The sequence below is a fragment of the Molossus molossus genome, unplaced genomic scaffold (genome assembly GCF_014108415.1).
Source record: "Molossus molossus isolate mMolMol1 unplaced genomic scaffold, mMolMol1.p scaffold_m16_p_4, whole genome shotgun sequence".
Classification (NCBI taxonomy): Eukaryota; Metazoa; Chordata; class Mammalia; order Chiroptera; family Molossidae; genus Molossus; species Molossus molossus.
In genome coordinates, this window is record NW_023425377.1 from 57,996,205 (window position 1) to 58,010,984 (window position 14,780).

General features: G+C 39.3%; 1 protein-coding gene and 1 pseudogene across 1 annotated transcript in view; one reads left to right on the top strand and one right to left on the bottom strand.

The window, feature by feature from the left end:
* Nucleotides 1-14,780, bottom strand: part of DPYSL2 (dihydropyrimidinase like 2) — a 149,945-nt gene that overhangs the window by 99,849 nt on the left and 35,316 nt on the right. The window lies entirely within an intron of this gene.
* On the top strand, nt 6,066-6,657 carry LOC118615588 (annotated as a pseudogene).

Here is a 14,780-nt window from a genome sequence, read left to right on the forward strand (position 1 = left end):
GGCAAGAGTTTGTGGCAAGAAAAAAAAAAAAATATATATATATATATATATATATACACACACATACACACACACACACACACGTATGTGTATGTGTGTGTGTGTGCATATATATATATATATATATATATATGCATTTTTTTTTTTAAAGTGCCCAGGCGATTCTGATACTTGGCCTCTTTGGGAGCCCTTGACATGACCCATGCCCTTAATTCCATGAAGTTATTTCATAATGAATGATGCTAAGCCTGGACAACCCACTGGACCACTATTTACCAGTGTAGAGGTACCTAAGGTGGTGCCCAAACAAACATTGCTTTTTATTATGCATAAGAAAAAACAACTAACATGTCAACCCCATATTGTTACAGATATTGTTGCTTAGACCTAAGTTAAAGTAAAAATATAAAATAAAATATGCAGCCTTGGCTGGTTTGGCTCAGCAGATAGAGCGTCAGCCCTCAGACCAAAGAGTCATGGGTTTGATTTTGGTCAAGGTCACAGACCTCGGTTGTAGTTTGGTCCCTGGCCCTGGTGGGGGTCATGCAGGAGGCAACCAATCGATGTTCTCTCTCACATTGATGTTTCTCTGTCTCTCTCTCTCTCTCTCTCTCTCTCTCTCCTTCCTTCCCTCCCTCCCGCTCTATCTGAAGATAAATGGAAAAATATGCTCGGGTGAGGATTTAAAAAATAAAAATAGCCCTGGCCAGTTTGGCTCAGCGGTTAGAGCGTTGGCCTGCGGTCCAGAGAGACCCAGGTTCGGTTCCTGTTAAGGGCCACATACCTCGGTTGCAGTTTGTCCTCGGCCCTGATTGGGTCATGTGGGTGCAACCACTCTATGTGTTCCTTTTACATCGATGTTTCTCTCTCTCTCTCTCCCTCCCACTCTATCTGAACAAAATATCAAAAAATGTCCTCGGGTGAGGATTGAAAAAATAAATAAAAAATAAAAATAAATAAAATATAAAAATTACTTCCCTCATTCTCTCCCTCCCCTTGTTTAAGACATGTCCTAGGTAAGTATTCTGTCAGTACACCCAGCAGAAGTGGGCTCCCATGACCAGGAAGTCAGTTGCACATACAGTAAATAAAAATATTGAGGGTAATGGCAGTCACATTTCTTACTGTCAGAAAAGAAAAAGAAAAAGCTAGAATAAATTCTCAAGTGTTGGATGGGAATTGAATGATTAATTTTTAATATATAGAGACACAGAAAGATAAATACATAGATATAGATGTGTGTGTCTGTATGTTTGTCAGTAATTATATACGTGTGTATATTTCCCAGGTCTGTACAGTGAGAGGCCTAGAAAGAATGGCAATGCAGTATCACTGAGCAAAGCTAGTACCTCAGCTAGCCCATATTTGATTTAGATGATATTTAGGTAAGACTTTGGACTTTAGCATTGATGCTAGAATAAATTAAGATTTTGGGGGCTTTTGAAATAGAATAAAGGTATTTTACATGTAAAAAGGAGATAAATTTGGGGGAGTTAAGGGGTGGAATGTTATGGACTGAATGTCTGTATCCCCAGAAAATTCATATGTTGAACTCTAATCTTCAATGACTAATACAGGTAGTCATGTAAAAAAGAAATAAATCATAAAAAAAACAGCAGACAAATCCAAATTGAGAGACATTCCACAAAATAATTAGTCTGTAATCATTAAGTGTCAGGGTTATAAAAGTCAAGGAAAGATTAACTGTTCCAGAATGAAGGATATTAGATATAAAAATTAAATGTAAATCCTGACTTGGATTCTGGACCTATAAATTACATTTTTGGACAACTGGCAAAATCTGAATGGAGTCTGAACATGAGTTGGTAGAACTGCATCAATGTTAATTTCCCAAGCATATGGTTACACTTTGGTTCTGGAAAGGAGCGTCCTTGTCTTTTAGGAAATATACACTGAAGTATTAAGGACTAATGGGGCATCAATATCTGCAACTTACTATCAATGATGAAAAAAAAAAAAAAAAAAAAAACCTACACAGTTGTGTGCATGTTGAGAGAGAGAAAAAGATTTAGTAAAATGCCCCAAATTTAAGAACACTGGGTAAAAGATATACAGAAAATCTGTACTATTTTTGCAACTAAATTTTAAATTACTTCAAGTGTAAAGTTATAAAACAAGCTTAGAAAACAGAAGTCAATTTTTCTAAAATATTGAATAAATAATAGGAAAGCTGACAGGTATGGCAAAAACTGATGACTGGAATTAGGGACCCAGCAGTGAATCATTCTGCAGCTCCTGAATTTGCCTTGACTTTGCAAAGCAGGGGCAGCCTGCCCAACTCAGGCCCCACTAATGGGAAAGTGGAGACTCAAGGCCATTCCTCGGCTTCTCCTGTGACACATGATTTAGGCAATAGTGAAGAAACTATTGCCTAATCCCGTCTGCAGGAATCACTCCTGTGCATTCACATGTTCTCTCTCCACAGCCATATGGACTCTACATGCAGGATGCCAGACTGGACTGTACTTTTGTTGTTAATCCTCACCTAAGGACATTCCTCCACTGATTTTTTTTCTATTTTTAGAGAGAGTGTAAAGGAGGAAGGAAGGGAGAGTAAGAGAGAGAGAGAGGAACATCAATGTGAGAGAGACACATTGATTGGTTGCCTCCTGCATGATGCCAGATGGGGATCAAACCTGACACCTAGGTACATGCCCTTGGCCAGAATTGAACCCATGACTCCTCTGTCCTCAGGCCAAGCCAAACCACTGAGCCAAACCGGCCAGGGCTGGACTGTATTTTAACATGGAGCAGAAACTATGGGCAGTGGCCTTGCTGAAGACACAGTTAGACTTTTTCCAAAGCAGTATGGAGGGAAATGGGACATTGGAAACCCAAGCGTTTATTTCCTCACCAATAAACATTACTTATCCTCCCATGAGAGTCTCAGGAAATTCTTTTCCTTGAGACATCACAAGAACCCCACTTCCACCAATAATAGGACATCAGGTTTAGTAGACATTTTCTCTCCTGTTGCCAAATAGAGAACCTTGGTGGCCCCAGTCAGGCTGTACTTACATCTCCCTGACCATTTTCTCACTGCCTTTCCTGTCAACAAAGCTGCACTCAGAATCTTCACTAAGAGAAACATATGCAAATGTTTCTCTTTGTTTCTGCTTTGCTTCTTTTAGTTTTATAACCAGATTCCTCTTTGTTTAAATACAATCTACTCCCTTCACAAATTCACTCTTCATGACTTGCTCACTTAATAATTTACTTTTTAAAAATGCGTTACCCATAGAGCACTTGCCATCTTGAAAGGAGAAAGCTATCTGAACTTGTAATGATACTGCACACAGATAATAGTGTTGTGTGTTGACATAAAATTCTTGGTTCCATTGGAGAGAAATATGCAGGCCCTGTCTGTGTCCTGGCATATTCATTTCGAGGCAATGACAACACATTAAAAATCTCAGTGTGACCAGCTCATCTAGGTAAATAATTACTTTACATCCCAATTCACAATATTGATCTATACGACACTACACTGAAAAGAATCCAAATCTCAGAATTCAATTTTGCATAAACAAGCCTAAAACATAGCATATCTTTCTTTCATTAGTTTTCTTCCATTGTCTCCATACTTACATTTTGTGAAAAAATTCAGGCTTCAAACTACAAAGAGATAATGTAACAACAGAGATAATATTTTGGTTTTAACTTTGTGCCAGTTCATGCTCTAAACACTGTATATGGAGAGTTCAACATGGTGGTAGGCAGGACTAGAGTGAAGGTGAGAGTGTTGAGTGGGTGTGAGTGTGGGTGGGCAGCTGCTTGTCAGTGGGGAGCCCAGAGTGGCCATCTGAGTACTCCAGGCAGAGGGAGCTGCCAGCAGCAGAAGTACATGCTCATCTAGGAGCTTCTCCCTGCCCCAATCAGTGAGGGTGCCATTGTGGAGGGTCCATAGAGTCCTCCTTGGGAGAAGACTGCAGGAAACTGCAGAAACCCAGTGCCCTAGGCTACAAATAGACATTTCCAGCCACACTACCTATCCCTTGACAGCAGAGAGGGACACTGTACCCTTGCAGGACCCCCCACCCCTACCATCAGCAGAAGAGTCTAGAGAGCCGCTATCCTATTGGCCCTGCTGCAGCAAAGAGCCACTGGCCCAGCTGCCACTGCTGAGAGCCACTAGCACCCCAGACAACTGGACCAGATCCCAGATCCAGCGCACATGACTTGCCGCAACCCAATGCCCTGGACACACTGACCTGCTCCCACAACCCAGCCTGCCCCACCTGACCATGAACTACTGGACAGATAAAAAGATGAGAAAAAGAACTCCCAAATGAAAGAAAAGAAAGAATCACCAGAAAAGAAACTAAATGAAATGGAGACAAGCAATTTATCAGATAAAGAATTCAAAGCAATGGTTATAAGAGTGTTCAAAAAACTTAGTGAGAATTACAAGCAACTAATAATAACTATAAATAACTCAGTGAAAACTACATAGGCATGAAAAAAGAGGTATAAGCTATGAATAAGAGCCAAGTGGAAATAAAGAATGGCATAGCTAAAACAGAAAAATATCCTGAAAGAATTCAATAGTAGAATACATGAAGCCGAAGACTGAATCAGAGAGTTAGAAGACAGGTAAAAAAAAAAAAAAAAAAATCCAATTTGAGCAGCAAACAGAAAAAAAGTTTAAAAGCAGGAGGAGAGTTAAGGGAGCTTTGGGACAGCATGAAACATAACAACATTCTCATCGTAGGGGTACCAGACAGAGAAGATTCAGAGAGAGGAATAGAGAACCTATTTGAGTAAATAATGATAGAAAATTTCCTGAACCTAGTGAAGGAAAAAGTCACACAAGTTCAGGAAACACAGAGAGTCCCAATCAAGATAAACGTAAAAGACCCATACCTACACATATCATAATTAAAATGACAAATGGTGCAAATTAAAACAACAATGAGGTATCACCTCACACCTGTCAGAATGACCGCCATCAACAAATCATCAAACAACAAGTGTTGGCAAGAGTGTGGAGAAAAGAGGACTCTAGTACACTGCTGGTGGGAATGCAGACTGGTGCAGCCACTATAGAAAACAATATGGTGTTACCTCAAAATATTAAAAATTGAACTTCCATTTGACCCAGGGATCCCACTTCTAGGAATATACCCTAAAAAGCCTGAAACACCAATCAGAAAGAATATATGTACCCCCATGTTCATAGCAGCACTATTTACAATAGCTAAGATCTGGAAACAGCCCAAGTGTCCATCAGTAGACGAATGGATAAAAAAGCAGTGGTACATATACACAATGGAGTACTATGCAGCTGTAAGAAAGAAAGATCTCTTATCCTTTGAGACAACATGGAGGGACCTGGAAAATATTATCCTAAGTGAAACACGCCAAGCAGAAAAAGACAAATACCACATGATCTCACTTATATATGGAATATAATGAACATAACAGTCTGAGGAATAGGGTAGACCCAGAGACGTGGAAGTAGGGTACAGACTGACAACCCTCGGAAGAGGGGGTGGTGGGGGTTGGGAAGAGATAAACCACAGATCTTATATGCATGTATGCATAACCAATGGACATGGACAACAAAGCCAGGGACAGGGCAGGGGGTGGGGTGGGGAGGAGGGTGTCAAGAGGGTAAAAAAGAAGAAATTATCTGTAACAAAAAAAATTTTTTTTAAAAATAAAAAATAAATAAAATAAAATGACAAATGATAGACAAATAAAGAATCTTAAAGGCAGCTAGAGAGAGATAGAAAGTTACCTACAAGGGAGCTCCCATTAGACTGTCACCTGATTTCTCAGTAGAAACATTACAGGCCAGAAGGGAGTGCCATGAAGTATGCAAAGTAATGAAAAGCAATGAACTGAATCCAAGACCACTCTATCCAACAAGGCTATCATTCAAAATTGAAGGGGAAATAAAGAGCTTCACAGACAAAAAAAAAGGCTAAAGGAGTTTACTACCACCAAACCAGCACTGCAAGAAATGCTCAAGGGACTGTTGTAATAAGAGGAAATAGAAAGAGAGAGGAACACAGATATAAAGAATAAAAATGGCACTCTTTGCCACATCTACTGCAAGGATGAAGACCATTCTCAGCAATCAAGCTGTTGACATCCCAGAAAATGTAAACATCACTCAGAAGGGACACACAGTTGTGAAGGGCCCCAGAGGCACCCTGTAGAGAGATTTCAACCACATCAATGTAGAACTCAATCTCCTTGGAAAGAAAAAAAAGAGGCTCAGTTGACAAATGGTGGGGAAACAGAAAGAAACTGGCCACGGTTCACACTATATGCAGTCATGTACAGAACATGATCAAGGGTGTTACACTGGGCTTCCATTACAAGATGAGGTTTGTGCATGCTCACTTACCCATAAACATCATTATTCGGAACAGTGGATCTCTTGTTGAAATCAGAAATTTCTTGGGCAAAAAATGCATTCACAGAGTTCGGATGAGGTCAGGTGATACTAGTTTAGTATCTCAAGCCCAGAAAGAGGAGTTGATTCTTGAAAGAAATGACATTGAACTTGTATCAAATTCAGCTGCTTTGATTTAGCAAGTAACAACAGTTACAAATAGGGATATCAGAAAAATTTTGGATGGTTTTTATGTTTCTGAAAAAGGAACCGTTCAGCAGCCTGATGAATAAGATCTAAGTTATCCAGCTATAGAAACACCAAGATGACAAAAGATTTTCACAGTTATTTGTGATATTTTAAAGATGCAATAAAAGCCTCATATTAAAAAATAAATAAAAATCTACCAGTAATATCTTTAAATGTAAGTGACTTAAATGCCCCAATCAAAAGACAAACTGTAGCTGAATGGATAAGAAAATATGACCCATAAATATGCTGTCTACAAGAGACCCACCTCAAACCAAAAGATTCACACAGGATGAAAGTAAAGAGATGGAAAAAATTTTTTTACATGCAAATGGAAACACAATAAACAAAACAGAAGCAAATACTCATATCTGAAAAAATAGACTTCAAAATGAAGGCCATAATAAAACGCATAGAAGGTTATTACATAATATTAAAGTGATCAATCCAAGAAGAGGATATACCCCTGGTAAATATATATGCATATGATATAGGAGCACCAAAATATCTTTTATAACTTCTGGAGAATTTCAAGGGAGAGATTGACAGCTATACCATCAGAGCAGGGTATTTTAACACCTAACTGAAATCATTGGATAGATCTTCTAGACAAAAAATTAACAAGGAAACAGAGAACCTAAAGGACACACTAGATAAGATGGATTTAAGTAATATTTACATAGCATTGCACTCCAAAGCTGCAGAATATATTCTTCTCAATTGCACATGAGACGTTTTCAAAAATACACCACATGTTAGGACACAAACTAAGTCTCTACGTGTTCAAGAAGATTAAAATCATATCAAGCATTTTCTCAGATCACAATGGCATGAAACTAGAAATCAAATACAATAAAAACATTCAAAAACATTCAAACACATGGAGGCTGACTAACATGTTATTAAACAATGAATTGGTTACTAATGAAACCAAGAAAGAAATTTTAAATTTCTGGAAACTAATGAAAATGAACACATAACAACACAGAATCTATGGAATAAAGCAAAAGCAGTCCTGAGAGGAAAATTCATAGCATTATAGGCCTACCTCAAGAAACAAGAAAAAGTTCTAATAAACTATCTAACCCTACAACTTAAAGAACTAGAAAGTGAACAAAAAAAAAAAATCCCTAAGTAAGTATAAGGAAAGAAATAATCAAGATCAGAGGGCAAATAAATGACATAGAGACAAAAAAAAAAAAAAATACTAAAGATCAAGAAAACCATGACACCACACAAAGGATCATTAGAAAACACTATGAGGACCCAGGAAAGTAATACTGGCAGTGCAGTTTAACATGGGTCCTCCCATACTCATCCAAACCCAGTAGAGGGAGCCACAATTAGCAGAACACCAACACCTACAGAAAAAAATTTGGCAGGCTCCATAACCCACTGAGACAGCCAAAATGGTGAAACAAAGAAACAAATCCCAAATGAAAGAACAAGAGAACTCTACCAAAGAAGAGATAAATGAAATACAGTTAAGTAAGTTATCAGAGGTAGAGTTCAGAGCAATGTTAATGAGGAAACTCAACAGCATGAGTACAGAGCTCAACACCATGAGTAAAGATATAGAAACATTGCAACCCAACTAATTGGAAATGAAGAATGACATAGCAGAAATAAAGAACACATTGGAAAGAATAACCAGCAGAGTTAAGGAAGGTGAAGATTGGATCAGTGAATTAAAAGACAGGGTAGAAAAAAAACACCCAATCAGAGAATCAAAAAGAAAAAACACTTGAAAAACAGGAAGGCAGCTTAAGAAAACTGTGGGACAACATGAAACATAAAAATGTCCACATCATAGGATTCCAGAAGAAGAAAAAAATGAGCAAGAGTAAAGAATAAAGAATATATTTGAAGAAATAGTGACAAAAAACTTCCCTAACTTGGAGAAGAAAAAAGGCATTCAAGTTCAAGAAGCACAGAGAGCTCTAAGTAAGAAGAACCCAAACAGGCCCACACCAAGACACATAATAATTGAAATGCCCAAAATTAAAGACAGAGAGAGAATCCTAAAGGCAGCAAGAGACAAGCAACAGGTTACCTACAAAGAAACCCCCATAAGGGTATCAGCTGACTTCTCAACAAAAACACTACAGGCCAGAAGGGAATGGCATGAAGTAATCATGGTAATGAAAACCAATGATCTGAATTCAAGATTACTCTATCCAGCAAGACTATTATTCAAAATAGAAGGTGTAAAAAAGAGCTTACCAGACAAAATTTTAAAAAGGCTAAAGGAATATATTACCACCAAACCAGTACTGCAAGAGCTGTTAAAAGGACTGCTATAATTAGTAGAAGAAATAGGAAGAAATATATAACCACAATAAACAAAAATGGCAATAAGTAGGTACATATCAATAATAACCATAAGTGTAAATAGATTGAATGTTCTCATCAAAAGACACAGAGTAGCTCTGGCCAGTTTGGCTCACCAGTTAGAGCATCAGCCTGCGGACCAGAGAGACCAGGGTTCAGTTCCTGCTAAGGGCATGTACCTTGGTTGCAGTTTTTCCCTGGCCTGGTTTGGGATCATGTGGGTAGCAAACATTCGATGTGTCTCTCTCACATCGATGTTTCTTTCTCTTTCTTCCTCCCTCTCTCCCTCCCACTCTATCTGAAGATAAGTGCAAAAATGTCCTTGAGTGAGGATAAAAAAAAATACAGAGAGTAGATAATTGAATAAGAGATCATGACTCATATATATGTTGTTTACAAGAGACCCACCTCAGAACAAAAGATCCACATAGGTTGAAAGTAAAGGGATAGGAAAAAATCTTCCAAGCAAATGGAAAGAAAAAAAAAGCTGGGGTAGCAATACTCATATCTGATAAAATAGACTTCAAATTGAAGGGCATAGCTAAAGACAAATAAGACCACTACATAATATTGAAAGGATCTATCCAACAGGAAAATATAACCTTGGTAAACATATATGCACCCAATATAGGAGCACCAACATATATTAAAAAATCTTCTGGAGGACTTCAAAGCAGAAATTGATAGCAACACAATCATAGCAGGAAACTTCCACACCCTGATGACATCACTAGATAGATCCTCTAGACAAAAATTAGCAAGGAAATAGAGACTCTAAATGATGCACTAGATCAAATGGACTTAATAGATATCTACAGAGAATTACACCTCAAAACTGCAGAATTCACATTCTTCTCAAGTGCACATGGGACAGTTTCCAAGGTAGACCACATGTTAGAACACAAACTACATCTCTACAAGTTCAAAAAGATTGAAATTATATCAAGCATCTTCTCAGATCACAATGGCAAGAAACTAAAAATCAATTACAACAAAAACACACAAAGACATTTAAACACATAGAGGCTAAATAGCACATTCTTAAACATTGAATGGGTTACCAAGGAGATCAAGGAAAAAATTAAAACCTTCCTGGAAACCAATAAAAATGAACACACAACAACACAAAATCTATGGGATGCAGCAAAAGTAGTCTTGAGAGGGAAGTTCATAGCACTATATGCCTACCTCAAGAAACAAAAAAAAAATTCTGACTATCTAACCTTGCAACTTAAAGAACTAAAAAGCAAACAAAAAGAAAAACCCAGAGTAAGTAAACAGAAAGAAATAGTAAAGATCAGAGCAGAAATAAATGACATAGAAACTAAAAATAAAAAAAAAAAACACCCCTGGCCTGTTTGGCTCAGTGGTTGGAGAGTCGGCTTGCAGACCAGAAAGTCCCGGGTTTGGTTCCCACTAGGGTCACGTACCCAAAAAGAAAAAACAAAAACAAAAACAGTTCAGAAGATCAATGAAACAAAGAGTTGGTTCTTTTTTTTCAATCTTCACCCAAGGACATTTTTGCATTCATCTTCAGATACAGCGAGACGGAAAGAGGAAGGAAGAGAGAGAGAAACATCGATGTGAGAGAGACACCGACTGGTTGCCACCCACAAGACCCCAACCGGGGCCAAGGACAAACTGCAACCGAGGTGGGTACCCTTAGTGGAAGCCAAACCCAGGTCTCTGTGGATCGCGGGCCAAAGCTCCAACCACTGAGCGAAACCGGCCAGGGCAGAGCTGGTTCTTTGAAAAGATAAACAAAATCGATGGACCCTTAGCTAGACTCTCCAAGAAACAAAAAGAGAGGACCCAAATAAACAAAATCAGAAACAAAAAAGAGGTAACAACTGACGCAGCAGAAATATAAAGAATTGTTAAAAAATACTATGAACAATTATACGACAACAAATTAGACAATCTAAGTGAAATGGACAAATTTCTAGAAGCATAGTTTCCCCAAATTGAAGTGGGAAGAGATAGAAAACTTGACAGACCAATAACAACTAAGGAAATTGAAGATATAATCAAAAATCTCCCAGCAAACAAAAGCCCAGACCTGGACAGCTTTACAGGGAACTTTTACCAAACATTCAAAGAATAAATAACCCACGTTCTCCTCAAACTATTCCAAAAAATTCAAGAGGGAAGACTTGCAAACTCATTTGATGAGGCCACCATAATTCTAATTCCAAAACTACTGGAGAAAGACACTACAAAGAAAGAAAACTACAGGCCAATATCCCTAATAAACATGGATGTCAGCATCCTTTTTTTTTTTTTTTTTTTTTGTGGTACGTTCCCTGAGCGGGAACTGAACCTGGGTCTCTCTTGTCCGCAGGTCAACACAACCACGGAGCCAAACTGGCCAGGGTAGATGTCAACATCCTTAACAAAATATTAGCAAATCAAATACATCAATACATTAATAAAATTATTCACCATGACCAAGTGGGATTCATCTCAGGGATGCAAGGCTGGTACAGTATTCGCAAATCAATAAATGTAATACAGCACATAAACAAAATGAAAGATAAAAACCACATGATCATATCAATAGATGTTGAAAAAGCATTTGACAAATTCCAACACTCATTTTTTATAAAAATTCTTAGCAGAGTGGGAATAGAAGGATAATACCTCAATATAAAATAGGCCATATATGACAAACCTACAGCCAACATCATTCTCTATGGGCAAAAACTAAAAGCATTTCCCTTAAGAACAGGAACAAGACAAGGGTGTCCCCTTTTGACACCCTTATTCAACATAGTATTGAATGTCTTAGCCACAGCAGTCAGACAAGAAGAAAAAGTAAAAGGCATCCAAATTGGAAAGGAGGAAGTGAACTATCATTATTTCCAGATGAGATAATATTGTACATAGAAAATCCTAAAGATTCAACCAAACAATGACTAGATTTAATAAATAAATTCAGGGACTTCCGGTCCAGATGGTGACGTAGGTAAACACGGTACCACCTACTCCAACAACTACATCAAAATTACAACTAATCTACAAAACAAGCACAATTCAAAACCACCTGAATGATTTCCTACCGAATGCAAGTTCTACAATTACAAAATTAAAGAAATCACATTGAGACTGGTAGGAAGAGCAGAGTCGTAGATGGGTTGGTCCTATACCATTTCGTAGAGGACAAAACTCAGGAGGAAGAGACTTCCGGTCAAGATGATGGCCTAGGCATCAAAATTTCTGACATCATACACAACAGAATTTTCACTGATACATCACCTAAGGCAACAGAAACAAAGGAAAAAATGAACACATGGACTACATCAAACTCAAAAGCTTCTGCACAGCAAAAGGAACAGTCATCAAAATGGAAAGGCTACCCACTGTATAGGAGAACATCATTGCCAATGATACATCAGATAAGGGGTTAATTTCCAAAATATATGGAGTACTCATACAACTCAACAAAAGGAAGACAAAGAACCCAATTAAAAAATGGGCAGAGGACTTACATAGACACCTCTCCAAACAAGACATACAAATGGCCAAGAGACATATGAAGAAATGCTCAAGATCACTAATCATCAGAGAGATGCAAATTAAAACAACAATGAGGTACCACCTCACACCTGTCAGAATGACCACCATCAACAAATCATCAAACAACAAGTGTTGGCGAGGGTGTGGAGAAAAGGGGACTCTAGTACACTGCTGGTGGGAATGCAGACTGGTGCAGCCACTATGGAAAACAATATGGTGTTACCTCAAAATATTAAAAATTGAACTTCCATTTGACCCAGTGATCCCGCTTCTATGAATATACCCTAAGAAGCCTGAAACACCAATCAGGAAGAATATATATACCCCCATGTTCATAGCAGCACTATTTACAATAGCTAAGATCTGGAAACAGCCCAAGTGTCTATCAGTAGACAAATGGATAAAAAACAGTGGTACATATACACAATGGAGTACTATGCAGCTGTAAGTAAAAAAGATCTCTTATCCTTTGTGACGACATGGAGGGACCTGAAAAATATTATCCTAAGTGAAACAAACCAAGCAGAAAAGGACAAATACCACATGATCTCACTTATATAAGAAATATAATGAACATAACAATCTGAGGAATTCGGCAGACCCAGAAACATGGAAGTAGGGTACAGACTGACAACCCTCAGAAGAGGGGGTGTTGGGGGAGGGAAGAGGTAAACCACAGAACTTATATGCATGTATGTATAACCAGTGGGCATGGATAACAAAGCCAGGGACAGGGCGGGAGGTGGGGGGGATGGGCAGGAGGGTACCAATGGGGTAAAAAAGGAGAAACATCTGTAACAAAAATAAAATAAATAAATATAATAGAAAAAAAAAAGATGGTGGCCTAGGTAAATGCAGCATTGCCTCCTCTCACAACCACTTACAGCTAAACTACAGGACAACCATTATTCAGAACCACCTGAAATCAATCTGAATAAAAGTGCTACAACTCAAAATTAAAGAAGCAGCCACATCAAGACTGGTAGGAGGGACGAAGGCATGGACAGCCTGGTCCCACACCCACGCGTAGCAGATAAAAATTAGAAGGACAGCTTGGCTGGGAAGTCCTCCCCAAGGAGGGAGGGGTCCCTGTCCCACACCAGGTGCCCTGCTTAGGGTTCCAGTGCCAAGAAGAGAAGTCCCCATAACTTCTGGCTGTAAAAACCAGTGGGAACTGAAGCTGAGGGAGGATGAGGCTTCTGGAGCCCCAGTTAGCTCCTCTTAAAGGGCCCACACACAGACTTACTCAACCTACTCCCTCTAAGCCCAGAGGGGAGGCAGCTTGAAAGGCACCAGAGACATACAGGGAAGAACTGAGCTGTTTGGCCTCGGGTCCAGGGCTACCTTTGTTCCTCTGGTTAGCTCTTCCCTGGGTGGTAGATGGGCACCATATCTGGGACTCCAGTAACCTGACTCACATTGTTTGCCCTGCCTTAGTGATTCCCTAAGGCCCTGCCCCACCCAACTTTCAGGCCCACCCATGCTGTTTCCAAAGTCTTTACCATAGGATTGGCCTGTCTTGCCTTCTGCTTCAGAGTTTCCTAAAATATCTCAAACAGGGAGCATCTGGTCTCAGCTAGCCCCATATTTCTCGTTAAGTGGCACTGAAAGCAGTCAGCCTTGGTTCACAACTTGCCTTTTCCTGGGCACTTCCAAGCCCAGCACAAAAAGCAGCTGTCTGCAGATCACTATGTAGCTTATGCCAGGTGGCCCCAGGTAGAACACAGGCAGAGGCTAACTTTGCCCTGAGCCAGCATACCAAGTGGACAGCTTAAGACTATATTGAAGCACCACCACCCAGCCAACTCCACAAGTGACACACTCAATGAGTGTACTGAGTGGGTACCAGAACCCTGCTGAAGTAAGTCTTGCTCTGTGTCTTGGGCCCCTACACAGCTGATCCTTCAGAGGAGTCAAAGGCAGTGGTCAGTGGGGACAGCCAGTCCTTGCAGCTGGTCAGCCTAAGTAAATCCCTCCCATTGACATGCCAACAGCAGTCAAGACTTAATTACAACAGAAGGGTATACAGTCCACACTAGGAGTGCACCTCGAGGGCCCAGCTGTGGTGATCAGGGAGTCTGTGCCACTGGATCCTACAGGACACCTACTACAATAGGCCAGCTTAGAAATCCTTGGAGATATAGCAACTCTACCTAATACATAGAAACTAACACAGGGAGGCAGCAGCCAAAATGAGGAGACAAAGAAACATGTCCCAAATGAAAGAACAGAACAAAACTCCAGAAACAGAACTAAATAAAATGGAGATAAGCAATCAATCAGATGCAGAGTTCAAAACACTGGTTATAAGGATGCTCAA